An 18,109-nucleotide genomic window follows, 5' to 3' on the forward strand; every position below is an offset into this window, starting at 1 on the left:
ATGGGGCAATGTGTGACTCTACTTAATTGCATATGCTGCATATCTGTAGGAGGCATAATAGATGGATAACTCACTGTAAGGGTATTAACCTTGTATTTGACATTAGTACTACATGCTTGTGGAAGAGATTTGTCTAGCAAACTTAAACACACCCTTGAAGCAGAACCCTGCCTATTGACACACAGAGCACCTCAGTGCATCTCAGTCCATGCCATCTGTATGACTGGCTGGGCGACCATCATCTCAACAAAGGGAATCTGCCTGTGTCCCTCTTGGAATGGGGAAAAATGTGCTGATTCTGTAACTATGGGCATAAAGATGTCTATGATTCTGAGGGCTGTATGGCCATTATGCTAGTGAAGTTCAAACATCCTATGGTTCCATAACATGATGTAAAATGCTTTAACAGGCTCACACACAAACATGGCTACACTGAGGTTAGCACTACTTCCAACAACTGCGTACCGGACATGTCAAGGCACACACATATTGCAAGTTGGCTGTATGTAAATGAGAACACATTAAGCAATGGTACACACTACAGATCACAGTATGTGATGCATGCAACACACCTCATGTCTGCTAGTACTGTCAGTTCAGGACATATTATGCTTGATGACATTAGCAGGCTTTGTTGTGGTCAGTCCTTTGGGATTCCACATCACACGCTGCAAATAAAATACTACAAAACCTACCTATTTCAAAGTTACCAAGGTGATCATATGTATGCCATATGGACATGCACACACATACTAAGTAATGTGGCATGAGATTAGAACCCCTACCTATCTAGTCTTGCACACTATAGATCACAGCATTCATCACATGCACCACAGCTTAAGTCTGATATTACACTGTCCGCTGGTAGTCTTAAGGTGGATAACATCATCAGGCCTTGTAGAAGAGGGCAGTTTGGAAGCCAGTAGCAAGCTGCATGGCCAAAAATCCATAACCATTGCAGGTAGATAGCCCATGAGGGCATGGCAGTTATTTTGCAGGGGTATATACACTCATGTGCACCAAGTAGCCTGGAGTAAGATTAGAACCCCTACCGATCTAGTCTTGCACACTATCGATCATAGTATTTATTGCATGCGCTAGATAAAGTCTGTTATATGTGTGATTGCAGGCACAATACATGAGCATTACATAAACTAGGCTTGTGTTGAACAGCATCTGTGGCCTGCTGAATGATACTGCTTAATATTGTTATCTGCATCTAGTATCCTAGCAGTGAGGTGACTGCTATTGTCCTAGCTATGTGTGTACAGTTACCAGTATGGCCATATGTGGCTGTTTGCACTTAGATAGGCAAACCTGTTGGCAGGAATAATGTGCCCTGTCTATGCATGCATTGACAACATTATACATTACACCACCTGCTCACCTGTGTCTGTCTAAGTGGAGACATACAGCAGACACAGATGTCTGTTGGTAAGTGGATTATGTACTGTTGCAACCTTAATTTGGCTCCTTTGTGCAACAGTATGGAGGTGTGACAGCGCAGATTTATTCACCATTATTAGGGTATGTAGGACACAACACAGACATCCACTCACATATTTATGTATATGACAGGGATGTATATATAAATGTAGCTCTGTGTGTGTGTGTGTGTGTGTGTGTGTGTGTGTGTGTGTGTGTGTGTGTGTGTGTGTGTGTGTGTGTATGTATATGTGTTATGTAGATATAGGGGGAGAGTCTATGTATCATTTTAATATATATAGCTATATAGGTTCATAGGTTCATAGGTTAGTGCTAGGCTAACTGCCCTTGAGGGCCATTTTTTAAGCCTAGCCAGTTACCCCATGTGAGAATCAAACCTTGCACCTTGTGTCTACAAGGTAAACACCTTAACCATTATGCCATCCTCCCACCTAACCCCTGTTGCTGCAGTACTGCACTTCACTCAAAATGTCCATTCCATGGCATTCCCCAGCTGTCTGCTGTACTTAATATGTGACCGAGGTTCATAATGTTATACCACACACATATTGGTATATATCTATTTGACACTACATAGAGATAGATATAATATGTATGCGAGAGAAAGATAGTGACAGATGGATATGTATACATATATGTCTGTATGTATAGACATATCTGTACATAACAGGTCACTCTGATGAAGTGGCAACAGAACTGCGCTCATTTCCACTAAGTGTATGGGCATGCCCAGTGGGTCTGTCAGTACTTTTAAAGTGACTCCAGGCCACATCTACCTGTACTCCAGTTCGGAATTTTGTGTGTTACAGACAATGACATCTACCCCTGTTGCTGCAGTACTGCACTTCACTCAAAATGTCCATTCCATGGCATTCCCCAGCTGTCTGCTGTATTTAATATGTGACCGAGGTTCATAATGTAACACCACACACAGACTGAGTCTGTGAACACACCAACATAATAATACCTCACATGCAAAAGATGTGACTATTTCCAGATTAGAACCATCAACATCATCACCCATGCTAACTTCACTAGTCCACTAAGCTACATAGGCTGTCAGACAAAAAGGAGTCAGCCATAACACACTGAACAGCATAAATATGTACACTGTTATTCCTGCGTTATGTGTGACATGCAATGTGTGAACAAGTTCTATGTTACAGCCCTGAGATTGCCTGGTCTGCTGATATACCATTGCTGACTTACTGTTAAAGCAGTTATATGGGAACACTGCTGTGTTGGGGTGAGGGAAAAACAGCACATGATCTGCTGGGATAGACAGTAGTCCAAATATCATGTTACCCCACTGTTTAACATCTCCCGTGACTGATGTAGTGAATGTTCCAACCATGAGGCCAAGTGATTATTAAGGAGCACAAACTATTGGACTGGGTATCTGTAGTCCCATGTGGATGTTATTTATGTCCACATAGCCCACTATATTTTCTTGCTTAAATGTAGCAGATCCATACATATGCTACCATATTATAGTACTCCTTACAAGTAGTGTGTAGGTTAGAGACTTACCTTGCGAATGCAGCAGTTGACAGAACTGTAGTTCAGGGCTGACTCTGTGTGATGCAAACAGTACACAGCCAATACATGGATAGGTACAGGTTGTGTGGGTTGCCTGGCATCAACAATTTTACTATATGTATGTGAGTAGGAGTAAGGTGTCAGTCTCTATGGGCCTAGGATGTCAGTGTTGTGCTATGTGTTGCCTGTTAGCCAAAGCTAGAGTGTACTGGGCATACCCACATCTGCCTACAATGACATCATCAGGGGGGGGGTCCTCCTCCGAGTCCTCCTGTGACTGTGGCTGTGGTGAGGGGCTGTGTATCCCTTCCCTTTGCTGATCCTGCATCAGCTGTTTCTGCAGGATCATATTGTGTAGCACAGCACATCATTTTTAGTTTTCAGTGTTTTGTGATTCTCTCTCTTTTGAGTTTTCCACCTTTCATGACACATTCATTTCTCTCTATCTCACTCTATATATATGGATGTATAGAAATATAGATACTTAGATATATAGATAGAGAGACAACCCTTGCTGCAAATGTTGAAAATTTAACATACATGCTCAAAGACATAAACTTGGTGCATGCAAATCAAAAAATACTAGTTTTTGCAGAAAGTCCCCCAATCTCCTTGCTACTTACATATATCAACAGCAAAATAGTGGGCAACGGCAATATTTCCCATCTCCACTATTACAGTGATTTCACACAGGCACCTTCAATCAGCTGATCTGTTAGCCAGAGTTTACAGACAAACTGCCAATAAAACAAAAAAGATAAATATGGAAGAACCCCATATATATATATATATATATATATATATATATATATATGTATATATATAAAATATCTATGTATATCTATATCTATATTTATATATATATATATATATATATATATATATATATATATATATATATATATATATATATATATATATATATATATATATATATATATATATATATGTATATATATATAGAGAGAGAGAGACATTCTGCACTAAGAATCATGTTTGCATAAAATGTGGATAGTATATTATTCTCCTTTGTTGCACTACTCCCCCTTTCATTAATTGGACTGATTAAGATAAATTATATACAATGACCTTTCTGATATTTGCATTAATTTTAAAGCATTGTCTTCTGCATTTATTTGTAGTGGAATACTAACACATTTAACAAAAATGGGCCTGCGCATTGGTTTAATGCACCATCTAAAGTAATGTATATCTGGCAACAGTACCTGCCTCATACTTCTCAACAGTTTCTGTGCTGGAGCATTGTGTTCTCTGAGAAAAAGAACCCATAACCTCTAATAGTTTGACATCAAAGGTATTTGTACTAAGTAACAAAATATCACACAGACTATTAAGGGCAAACTAGAAGATCCAAAAGTGTTTGCCTTTTTGAGAACAAAGTTGGCTTTTGCAGATGCATGGCCTCCATGTCATTGCATTTGTTTACCAGGAAAGTCCACTGGCCCTAAAATAACCCATTTTCAGAGAAAGCCTGTGGAGAAAAGCTCCAACAAGATCACTGATACAGAAAAAAAAAATTCAATATTAATTGGTACAGAAGTAGAAACAGTGTTACACACAGTGATTACAGTAATATATATACAGAATATATAAATAAAAGCAGGAATTTAGCTGGTTTTATTACTGTAATATATGCAGAATATGTACATAAAAAGCAAGAATGTAGTTGGTTTGATTACAGTAATATATAAAGAATGTATACGTAAAAGCAATAATTTAGCTGGATGACAGACAAATTCAATCAGAGAGGTATAAATAGAGTTATATTAATCAGCATTATTGTACCAGTATTAACAAATGATGAAAAAATAATAAATATGAAGAAAATGTCATCAGTCAGTAGTAGCAAAAAGCATAGGAGTTTAGTTATCATACTAGGTTATAGAGCAGAAACATAGCCAGGAAGAGTTGAGATGAATTTTCAGTATTTGCTTGAAGGTGGTGGTGCTTCCTGTCTTTCTTATTGAAGGTGAAAGTGAGTTTCATAGTTTGGCGACGGTGAAGGAGTAGAGGAGTTGGCCAGCAGGTAAGGTGGACTTTTCTACTTTTAGAAGTAGATGATTTTCAGATCTTAGTTGCCTGCTGTGTTGGTATTTGGCAAGTAAGGTTGAGAGAGAAGGACAGTCTGTGGGTCTGTAGATTATTTGCGTCTATATTACATAATTGAACTTTTAAAGGTTCGAACATCATATGGTCGACGCCATATGATCAAACTTTCAAAAGTTTGAGAATGTAATAAAAAAATAAACCAAAAAAAAACCTACCTGAATGGTTTATGCAGAGGGGGAAAGCCCCCCACTGTACCCCCCACCCCGCTCCTTAAATATACCAACTCTGAGATTGCACTGCAGTGCAGAAAAGGGAAATCTTCCCATTCAGCACTGTACAGAGATCTCCGTTGAAACGTTTGAACTTTTAAAAGTTCGATCATATGGTGTCGACCATATGACATTCGAACTTTTAAGAGTTCAACAATGTGATATAGACCTGATTATTTTGTGCACTGTACTTAGCTGGGTGAATGAGAGATGGTGGGGGAGTTCCAGCCAGCCTAATTATTTCAATGAGTAACAGTAGTGGAACGAGAATTTGGCCTTGTGGCAAATTTGGCTAGTCTGTTGTAACACATATCAAGTATAGATTTTGTAGAATTTTGGATATTAGAGAGGAGAGGGCCACTATAAAGGAGAGAGGGTAATAAAAAGGTGGTTGCAAGGGTTTGTCTAAAAGAGAGGCAAAGAAAGTGTTGGTGCCTGTAGAGCATACTGAGCTTTTGGTGTGTTTTTTTATGTTATTGTTTATGTGTAGCTCAAAATTAAGGTTTTCATCTATAATAATGCCTAGTAATTTAATGTGTGGGACAATGTCTATAGTGGTAATGTCTTGAGCTTGTATAGTGAAGAGTTTTTTTTTTTTTTTTTAATCTAGGGGAGTGGTTTTCTTAGGGGTAAAAACTACTAATTTAGTTTTTTTTTTTGGATTTAGGATAAGATGATTATTAAGCATCCAAGATTCAATAGATGTGAAGGCATTCTAGGTGATTTGTTGGAGGTCAGAGCTGGAATTTGCAGTGCAGATTATTGTAGAGTTGTCAGAATACTGGATTACTGAGCACTGTTGGAGAGTGGAGTGAAAGTTGTTAATAAAGATGCTAAATAAGAGAGGACCAAGTATGAAGCCTTGTGGTACCCCTGTGGAATTATTGAGAAAGGGAGAGTAAGATTGTTGCCATTTGGTGGATTGCCTCTTATTGGAGAGATGCCTATTGAGCCATTGGAGGGTAGGTGGGGAAATGTGGAAGGTGGATAGTTTAGAGAGATGGATGGGGTGGGAAATGGTATTGAAAGCTTTGGAGAGGCCAAAGAAAAGAGAAGTGATTATTTTGCCAGAATCCCATGCCCAGTTAACTGTATCAAGGAAGAAGAGGAGTGCTATAGTGGTGCTGTGTCCTGGTCTGAAACCATGCTGAGTGGGTGATAGAATCTGGTTTTCAAGCAGGTGGTTGAGGAGTTGGGCATGGATGCATTTTTCCAGTATTTTGGAAAGGGGTGAGAGAATTGTTATGGGCTGAAAATTTGTGGTGTCTGTGTTGGTGCCACCTTGGTGTAAGGGGAGAATAAATACTTTTTATCCAGATGTCTGGGACTAGGGATTCTTTAATCGATCTGTTAATGGGTATGCTGTTGGGATAAGATATAGAGTTTGACACTAGCTGCCGGAAGTGTGGGAGTAAATTGTCAGGGGCCAGAGTACAGGGTTTAGTGAAAGATTTTTTTAATTGTGGCAGTAGTTATGGGGGGAGAATTTTAGATTGGAGTTGAGGGTGGGATTGTTTTCCTGGGATGATTTGTTTGGTGTTGTCTTAGTGGTGGTGGTGTTAACTGTAGGAAAGGTGGTGGTTAGGGTAGCTATGGTGTCAATGAAGTAGGAATTGAAGAGGATGGCAAGTTCAGTGGGGGTTTTGTGTGGGTCAGGAGGTAGGTTGCTTTGAGAGCCTAGCTATAATAGTTGGTTGATGGAGGACCAGAATCTTTTGGGATTATTTTTTATGTTGGCTTTGTAGGTGGAGGTAGTGGGCTTTTTATCACTGGTTATTAGACATTTTGCCTGGTTATGGAGTTGCTTGTATTATAGTAGAGTTGAGGGGGTCTTTCTTTTTCTGCCATGATTTTCATATTTTATCCCTTGTGGACATGACTTCTTTGGGGGATTTTTACAGCCAGCTTGCATGGTTATGTTTTATTCATTTTTGGTGGGTGGGAGCTTGCCTATTTAGGATGCCTGGGAATGTTGAGTTAAAGAATTCAACAGCCTCATAAAGTGGTAGGGATTTGAGGGGTTCCCAATTTACTTTAGCTAAGGTTTCATTAAATATGGATGGTTAATAAATAGACTGCAGAGATGAATTCCTCGGATAACCACTGACAAACTGCTGAAGATGAATCCCAAATTCAAACTGCTGGCAAGTTCAGCTACTCGATGTGTAAGAATGCAAAAAACGGAGCCAAGATAAATCCAAAACGAAACAATTTATTTGACACAATCCACAACACAAGCGCTTTCGCCTGGTCTTACCAGGCTTTTTCAAGTGTAAAAAATAATGGTAACTTGAGCTCCATATAAAGTGCTTGAATAATGTTCATAGGTTAATTAGTTAATGACATTAAATTATTCAATTAACCTGGCATTTAGAAACTGATTAAAAGTGCATTTAAAATGCATTTAAAATAGGGTTAACTAAACAACATTGCAATTCTTTAAAAACAAGTTGTGCAAATGACAAAGTATATTAAATATAAGAGGTTGGCTGCATATGATTGATTAGTATAAATACAAATATCCATATAAATACATATCCATACCACATTTAAATGTGGTAGATGTCACCAATGCCCTTTTATTGCTAACACCCACAAGTTATATGTTTCAGCCCGTAACATCACACTTACAGCCAGTGAACACTACTCTTGTTATTCAACAGGGGTGGTTTACTTAGGTTTCTGTGGGGGATGTGCAGCTTTCTATGTGGGTAAAACAGAAAGGACATTGAAACGTAGGATATACGAACATGTCTATGACATCAAAAACAAGAAAGACACCAATGCTTTTGTCAGACACTCTGCAGTATGTCCTAGCATGTCTATCCAGTTTTTTGTCCTTGAGAAAGTCATTCAGGATCAGAGGGGAGGGGATTGGGAAACTGCATTGGCCTCAAGAGAACTCTTCTGGCAATTAAGATTGAATGCAACAAAAACCCCAGGTTTGAATGATAGTTTAAGCTTAGCAAGCATTCTGAAAGCTAGAAGTTATGCACTTTGATCTTGGCAGTGGTCCCAAGTATGTTGAATGACCCACTTTTTTCACCTTTTGAGGTTGTTCCTATCCCCCCCCCCCGTTTTTTTCTGGTGGGGTTGTTTGTTATGGTGACCAAACCTTACTCTTTTCCCTTCCACACTTTTATTACATTAGCAATTGCTATTGGTTTGGAACAAGGGGGTTTTGGTTTGTTTTATATTTATAATTAATTTTTAAAATAGCTGGGATAGGATCACACACCTAGTATTGTGCTGAATTCTTCTAATAACAACATAAGGAAGTTGCATACTGGGTTGTTTATTTTTTGGCAATTAATTTTTCTAAAAACAATATAGAGAAGTTGCACACTGTGATGTTCATTTTTGACATCACCTCATTACTGATTTTATCCAAATGCACTGTGAAATGTTAAATTAATTTTGGATCCATGGATATTTGTATTTATACTAATTAATCATATGCAGCCAACCTCTTATATTTAATATACTTTGTCATTTGCACAACTTGTTTTTAAAGAATTGCAATGTTGTTTAGTTAACCCTATTTTAAATGCACTTTTAATCAGTTTTTAAATGCCAGGTTAATTGAATAATTTAATGTCATTAACTAATTAACCTATGAACATTATTCAAGCACTTTATATGGAGCTCAGGTTACCATTATTTTTTACACTTGAAAAAGCCTGGTAAGACCAGGCGAAAGCGCTTGTGTTGTGGATTGTGTCAAATAAATTGTTTCGTTTTGGATTTATCTTGGCTCCGTTTTTTTGCATTCTTACACACCGAGTAGCTGAACTTGCCAGCAGTTTGAATTTGGGATTCATCTTCAGCAGTTTGTCAGTGGTTATCCGAGGAATTCATCTTTGCAGTCTATTTATTGGTTTTTGTGGTTTGTGTACATTTTCTACGTTTTTGGTATGGCGGAAGGTGTTTCCTTTCCGGATTTCGCTGAAACACCGCTGATACTTAGAGAGGAACCTGATGACACGCCGGTTAGTAGGAAGGAGTTCAACCAGGTCATTGCACTTCTCACACAGCTTAACAAAACTCTGCTTCAAGTGAATAACAGCAGGGATATGAGTGTTGCTGGTAACCAGCAGCAAAATAATGAAAATGAATGAATTGGGGAGCAGGCGAGAGACTCGAGAGGGACTCACATCTTAAATTCACCGGTTATTGTGGACCATCCTATCGGTTCTTCACAGGGCAGTCCGCCCAACAACAAAAATGAACGCAGAGACGTATGGACAGGCAATGGCTTTAACTTTAAAGCATGGACTGAAAAGGAGCTGCGTTTTGCAGCAGGTACTGTTCACAAACAATTTGACCAATTGGACAACAAATTTGAAACATTTAAAAACAAACTATATGCATACAAAAACTCACAGCTTGAAATTAATTATTTAAAAGAATGCTTAAAGGTGGAGAGAGTCCCTAAGGGGTTAAGATGTTATCGGTTCCCCAACAATGCTCACAAGGGCTCAATCCTACATGCTCAGTTAACTGAGCTATTTAATAAGACTGGATTAGAAATGTTAAATTTGATGGTGAATGACTATATTAACAAAGGAAATTGCATTTTGAAGGAGCTTGATGATTTGAATGATGATATTATTAAAGATAGTAATTTTAACAGGTTTAAAAAGAAGTATGATGACACTTTTAAAGAGGTTGACGCATATTGTTTTAAGGTATTAGATAGAAAAGCAAAAAAACTTGAAAGGGATTTTATTGAGTATAAGGAGGGCAGGGCATACCCAGCACCTATCAGTAGGCAAAGGGTCAACTTTAACACGGGGGACCCACAAGAAGCACAAGTGAACAATGAAGAATATAATTATGCACAGTCTGATATGCCTAGGAGAAGTGAGCGTTTGGCTCAAAAGGGTAATAGTAATGGCCAGCAGGGTTTTCTAGTTCCCCAGGGCAGACCATGGGGGAAAATGAATCAATTTCAACAGACCTCATGGGAGAGGAGGTAATAGCTGGTGGTAAAGGAGCTATGATGAACACTGCACAGTTTTTTATTGAGGAGGAGCAAGGGGCTTGCAAGATTAAGACTATAGACAACTTTACTATTTACAATTTTACTGAGCTGGAAGCTACTTTAGATTTTTTCGAGCTCTTTACTAAAGGCTTACATTATGTCCCATACAAATCTAGTTATCTCCCTAAACTCCTGATTGAGTTAAAATTATTTACTAGGAATTTAAATTTATCATGGCTTTTTAAGAACCAAACTGAGCAATTAGAAACCTTGCATAGAAGTAGCACTTTCAACCCCCCTTTGCATCCCACTTTGAAAATTTATGAAGAACTTATTGAAAATACCTTGAGAGAAAACATGGATTATAAAAGGGTGGCTCATCCTACTAATTTTTCCCCAAAGTTGCAGGGTGTTGTCGACACCCTAAAGAAAGAAAAGATCCGGGTAATGAAACCTGACAAGGGGGGGGGGGATTGTCTTAATGCATCAGTTAGATTATGAGAACTGCATTCATGAATTACTACAGAATGACAGTACTTATGAACTCATCTCTCTGAACGAACTAAATACTGCATTAACAGACATAAAACACTGCTTATATGATTTACTTTTGCAAGGTGCCATCAACGAAAAAACTTACAACTATTTGCTGGTACCTAAACCCAAAACTCCTATCTTTTTTGGCATACCGAAGGTCCACAAAGGAGTTGACCCTTTAAAATTTCGTCCTATTGTAGCAGGAGCAGGGAGCATAACAGAACCCTTGAGTAAATATGTGGACTTCCATTTGAAAAATTATGTTGCTAGCTTAACTTACGTATGCAAAGATTCTTGGGAATTTTTAACGTGTCTGGACCAAAGTATTGATTATTCAAATCTACTCATGGTGACCATAGACATAGTAGAACTGTTTCCTAGCATTCCACACAGTACTGGTATGGAATGGTTTAGTGAAATGTTATGCAGAGAATCCAAGTTAAACAACGCTTTAATAAGTTTAGTCATAGAATTTATGACCATGGTTTTATCTAATAATTTTATCTACTTTAACGGCGGATTTTTTCGCCAAAAAAGTGGGGTTGCCATGGGGGCACCTAGTGCTAGTGCATATGCTAACATTGTGTTACACAAATGGGAAACGGAGTTCATTCATGCAACTAGGTGGAAGAATTTCATTAAATTTTACAAAAGATACCTAGATGATATCTGCATTTTGTGGGAGGGCACTGAAGAACAATTCCTCTTGTTTATGGACTATTTGAACAATACGACTAGTTTTTTAAAATTTACCTATAACATCAGCAATATGAACTTGCAGTATTTAGATGTTTATTTAATAAAAAACACAAACAGCACAGGTTTTTGTTCAAAGGTGCATAGAAAGAGTACACACTCTAATTCTTTCCTTCATTTCGATAGTGGGCACCCTCTGCATGTTAAAAAAGGTATTATTAAGGGACAACTAGTTAGAGCCTGCAGAATGTGTAGCACCACAGAGTATTTTGAGAAGGAAATAGAATTTCTCAGGTCCTCTTTTCTTGATAGAGGTTATCCAACTGAGTTGTTTCAGAGTATACTTAATGAGATCCTAACTAAGAGAGATAAATGTTTCCCAGCACTATTAAGCACAGGATCACCATTTCCTAGAGCCCAGGATAAAGAACATCAGACCAATTCCAGGAGTTTTGTTTATACTTACGCAGCTGATGCTGGGTTCATAGAAAGGACCATGAAATTCTTTTGGCCCGTGGTCACTTTACATGAGGAATTTGGTAGCTTTTTTCCTCCTAGCATTTCCTTTACTAGAAAAAGGAACACGAACTTGAAGGGCATTTTCGAGTCCAGCACAAGGAGTAGTTCGGAACACTTTGGTTGTCAGAAGAAGAAGGGCACATTTAAATGTGGTAGATGTCACCAATGCCCTTTTATTGCTAACACCCACAAGTTATATGTTTCAGCCCGTAACATCACACTTACAGCCAGTGAACACTACTCTTGTTATTCAACAGGGGTGGTTTACTTAGGTTTCTGTGGGGGATGTGCAGCTTTCTATGTGGGTAAAACAGAAAGGGCATTGAAACGTAGGATATACGAACATGTCTATGACATCAAAAACAAGAAAGACACCAATGCTTTTGTCAGACACTCTGCAGTATGTCCTAGCATGTCTATCCAGTTTTTTGTCCTTGAGAAAGTCATTCAGGATCAGAGGGGAGGGGATTGGGAAACTGCATTGGCCTCAAGAGAACTCTTCTGGCAATTAAGATTGAATGCAACAAAAACCCCAGGTTTGAATGATAGTTTAAGCTTAGCAAGCATTCTGAAAGCTAGAAGTTATGCACTTTGATCTTGGCAGTGGTCCCAAGTATGTTGAATGACCCACTTTTTTCACCTTTTGAGGTTGTTCCTATCCCCCCCCCCTTTTTTTCTGGTGGGGTTGTTTGTTATGGTGACCAAACCTTACTCTTTTCCCTTCCACACTTTTATTACATTAGCAATTGCTATTGGTTTGGAACAAGGGGGTTTTGGTTTGTTTTATATTTATAATTAATTTTTAAAATAGCTGGGATAGGATCACACACCTAGTATTGTGCTGAATTCTTCTAATAACAACATAAGGAAGTTGCATACTGGGTTGTTTATTTTTTGGCAATTTTTCTAAAAACAATATAGAGAAGTTGCACACTGTGATGTTCATTTTTGACATCACCTCATTACTGATTTTATCCAAATGCACTGTGAAATGTTAAATTAATTTTGGATCCATGGATATTTGTATTTATACTAATTAATCATATGCAGCCAACCTCTTATATTTAATATACTTTGTCATTTGCACAACTTGTTTTTAAAGAATTGCAATGTTGTTTAGTTAACCCTATTTTAAATGCATTTTAAATGCACTTTTAATCAGTTTTTAAATGCCAGGTTAATTGAATAATTTAATGTCATTAACTAATTAACCTATGAACATTATTCAAGCACTTTATATGGAGCTCAAGTTACCATTATTTTTTACACTTGAAAAAGCCTGGTAAGACCAGGCGAAAGCGCTTGTGTTGTGGATTGTGTCAAATAAATTGTTTCGTTTTGGATTTATCTTGGCTCCGTTTTTTGCATTCTTACACATCGAGTAGCTGAACTTGCCAGCAGTTTGAATTTGGGATTCATCTTCAGCAGTTTGTCAGTGGTTATCCGAGGAATTCATCTCTGCAGTCTATTTATTGGTTTTTGTGGTTTGTGTACATTTTCTAAATATGGATGGTTGAAACTTAGTCAGATTTCTGGTTGATTTATACTGGTGTTGGCCTGTGGTTGGGGTAGATTTGTGTAGGCTATATGCTGGATGGTGGTCGCTAATGGTATTAGGTAGTATACCTGCAGTGGTGATATTGTTAGGATGGGACACTTATATCCAGTCTATTGTGGAGCCCCAACTGTATTTTTGTGGGGTCTGGAAATGTCTTCAATTTGTTGGGAGAAGTTGTAAAGGTTTATATTTTTTGAGGGGTTGTTATGGGAAATGTCTAGCCAATCATTGTTAACATCACCTAGGATGATGGTTTAATTATCTATGTTTTGGGATGTCCAGGCAAGTATGTTCTCTAATACTGGTATGTTGTTCCCTGGAGGAATATACAGAGTAATTATGCAAATGTTTTTATAGTTATTAAGTTTTAATATAGAGATTAGTACTTTGACTGGGGAGAAGTTGAGTGTTGGTTTTGTGTAGGGAGTTAATGTATAGTTGCTGGGGAAGAGTATTGATACTCCTCATCCTCTCTTGTGGGGCTGACCAGCTCTTAGGCATGAGTAGCCTGTGGGTGGGAGAAATTCAGTGTATTTTACATATGATTTCAACCAGGTTTCAGTAGCTAACAAAACAGACTTGTAAAACTCAATGAAATAAATGAAAAGACAGCAGGCAGGTAGGCTTCTCGACTGAAGTAGATTTCCATAGTGAATGTGAGAAGCTTAAATTTATTTTTTTGGCAAGAGGATATCCTTGTCATTTAATAGATCAGTTGGCAGAAGAAGTTGAGATGAAAAGAGCATCAGGGCATTCTAAACCTATTTTATCGAAAGGAAACCTGGGTGATGAATCGACACAGGTTACAAGTCAGCCATCACTGGAAAACCCTTGCTCTAATTTTAACTTCAAAATGAGTTTTCTTACCACTTATTCAGTTGATGCCTCTGCTATAACTAGTATATTATTGAAAAATTGGGCCTTAATGGGTTGCAATATCAAGACTTTATTAGAGATAAAATCATATAGCCAAAGCAACAACTTCGGAATGAATAAATGTGGATGGTGTCATTTTTGTAAATACATCCAGGTAGGAAAAATAGTCCATATTCGTAATAAATATAATCTAAGGGTAAAATTTAATTGTGAATCTAGTAGTGTTGTTTATCTCAAGACTTGCCAACAGTGTGATGGATTTTATATAGGTAAGACGGAACATTTATTTAAGCAAAGAATTTATGAACATCAATATCATATTACAAAATAAATTCTGTTTAATGCTTTGGCTAAACATATCTTTGAAAATCCTACACACACCTTCAAATATATAGTTATAGAACAAGTAGGTAAAAATCCTAGCGGCAGACCTTGGGAGCTGGTTTTGGAAAGGCAGGAATTATTATGGCAACTAAAAACTAATGCCTATGTCCAGACTGGGTTAAATGAATTTTGTTCAGTCAATTGTTTATTAAAGTTAAAGACTTTGGATAGATAAGCCTCTTTTATAATACAATTTATTTAATATTAATAGTTGTTATAAGGATTTTTAATAAAGTATTTAATATTGTTTTAATAAATATTTTTGAGCATACTAAGTACCTGCTATAACGCTTAGTTGAGTAGGGTTACTTTAAGATTTTAATTGGATTCTGTGATGTCATTAATTGATACTGTTTTTTAAGAGGGAGTATTTAAACAATTTGTATTATCTGAAGAAGTTCATTGATTTTATATGGATGAAAGCATTTGTATAAAATTGGTTTGAAGCAAGAAGCCTACCTGCCTGCTGTCTTTTCATTTATTTATTTGAGGTTTCAGTAGTTGTTATAATATCAGGGATATTGTGTGAAATCCAAGACTGGAGATCAGGTATCTTGTTTTTATGGCTTTGGATATTTATGGTTGATAGCATGAGAGATTTGCTAGGTTTGCTGGGGCTGGGGTGGGTTGGGCCTGGGTTGGGTTGTACATCACTGCACTGGGATGTAATGTTTTGGGAAATTATGTGGATTATACTTATCAGTTTTTTCCTAGAAATGGTATAGTTGCTGCTGATGGTGGGATAATGGGGGTGTCTTTGGTGAGGTAAAATTTTTACTTTGGATAGTACAGAGGTATTAGCTGTGAATAAGCAAGGGTGGATGTCTGAGTAACTTGATAAATGTAGGTTATGTGTGGTGGTTGCACAGCTGGGTGTAGGAGGTATGTTGGGTGACTGGAAAATTGTGATTATTGTTAGGAGAGAGAGTGTGAGAGAAGTGACATCATTGTAAAAGTTGTGATGGACATGATGGTGGTTGAGTGCAGTGTGATAGAATGAATATGAGCAGGATAGTGATAGTTTAGGGGATGGTGCACTATATGGTCCTTTTTAGAATGAGTGGGAAGGTAGAGTCGTTAGGAGGTATGGTATGATGGGAGAATGATTAGGGGGGTTATGGGACAGGGGAAAGAGAGGTGTGGAAAGGGTCAGATTAAGTATGTTTAATGTCATGGGGGCAGAGTGGAGAAAAGAGTGAGTGTAGTGAACAGAGCACACCTGCCCCCACAGGGAGAAGAGCTGTCCCCACAGGGAGAAGAGCTGATAAACTATCAGTTTAAGGTAAGTAATAAGCTTAAAATATCAGCATCTAACAAAAGATTAATCTAAGTAGCTCTGCGGTACTTTAAATAATTATCACTGTAACCACAGAAACAGGGTTGTTGGGCAGTTATAGAGAGAGTTGTGATTAGTATAGAGACAATGCTTAAAGTAAAAGCAAATGTTTACTAACTTAAGCAATAAAAACTTGGGACTGGAAGACTGTGTGTGTTTGTATGTGTGTGTGTGTGTATGTGTGTGTGTGTGTGTGTGTGTGTGTGTGTGTGTGTGTGTGTGTGTGTGTGTGTGTGTGTGTGTGCGTGTGTGAAAGGCTGATTCAAGGCATTATGGTCCAATCTAGTGGCATTTGGCTGGAACCCTTCATTGTTGTTGTGCACATACCTTTCAAGCCTTAAAATTATATATATATAAATATATATATATATATATATATATATATATATATATATATATATATGGTTTGGCATTAGACGTTCTAAGTGGGTTCGGTCAAACCTACTTCAGTCGAAGTCTGGAGGCCGAATGGCGACAATATCAAACCCAGCATTGTTGAAGTACAAATCTTGTCCCCATCTTGACCCATGTTAAAGCCCGTTTTGAGATTTACGGCGAGCCTGACATTGTCGTTTTAGCGGAAGTGGGCTGCTAGTTTGATCATTCGATGGAGTCTGGTTCAACCTTCTCATGGTAAACCTATATATATATATATATATATATATATATATATATATATATATATATATATATATATATATATATATATATATACAGGGCACAATCCACACTGTCATGAATGATATACATGCTATTAATGTTGTCAAACACCTATGTATGTAGTGTTTGCATAAGACGAACAGGTAGCACACATGCATCTGGTGTAACAACTTGATTGGTATTCTGAACCATCAGACAGTCATGTATATTCCACAGAAAGAATACCTAGGTATGGCCAATAAGCTCTGTGACAGCGCACTGTGACAAAGGTGGCACACTTCAGTTACACATCAATGGAAGATGTGTAGGGCAGTACATGAAGAAGTGTGCATTATACACAGTTATTGGTGTGATGAAGGCTGGGAACCATGAAGATATTGTAGTCTCTAATGTGCATGTCTTCACAAAGCCAGTTATTGTGTTACAGTCAAGGGAATAGTCAGCACTGTGACCACATACTGGTGAGTGTACTACTTACCATCTACCCCAGGACATGTGTCACATACCTATTGGTTGATTATAGAGTGTGATATCCACATTATAATTTGGTGGTGTGCTTGTTTCCTGAATCAACAAATCCCCCATGTGTCTTGTCAATGCAGGCGATGTCATAGCTGTGGCAGCAATTTTTGGTATGTGTTGTTACTGTCTGTATTAAACTAATATCACAGCTGGAGTCAATGATTGCCCACAATCTGAAGTCCTTCAGACAGCTGTTGGGATCCAGGATGTGTATATCATCTGTGATGTCCATCAAATAACTAATGGGCAGGAAAGGGCCTAGCAGACAGCCATATCCCTGATGCACGGACCTGATCACAGACCTGAGATATAGGTCACGTCACACATTTCAACATAGTGAGATGCCAAGTATGTGATACACTGGTCTACCCATTTGGTGATATAGTTGTTTATGGGCAGATATGACAGTGTTGATTGAATACCTCAGTGTGGATTTGTGTCACATGCCTTGACCTGATCAAGTTCCAGAAGATGATACTGTTGTCATCATGCATGCCCTCAATGACCTCTTTGAGGACATCTATAACGTGTAACAGACATGATGTAGCATTAACAACTCACACAGCTCTGTTGCACACAAACAGAATATTTCTATTGTACATGTAGCAGAAGTCCATTATGACATGTTGGTCTACTTCACAGTCAAGGAGAGTCAGGATGTCTCTATACATGCATGCATGCATGAGGTGCTGGCCCCCCAACTCAGGTGGATG

This window comes from Protopterus annectens, chromosome 6.part0, assembly GCF_019279795.1.
Source record: "Protopterus annectens isolate FY-2018-M chromosome 6.part0, PAN1.0, whole genome shotgun sequence".
NCBI classification, from domain to species: domain Eukaryota; kingdom Metazoa; phylum Chordata; order Ceratodontiformes; family Protopteridae; genus Protopterus; species Protopterus annectens.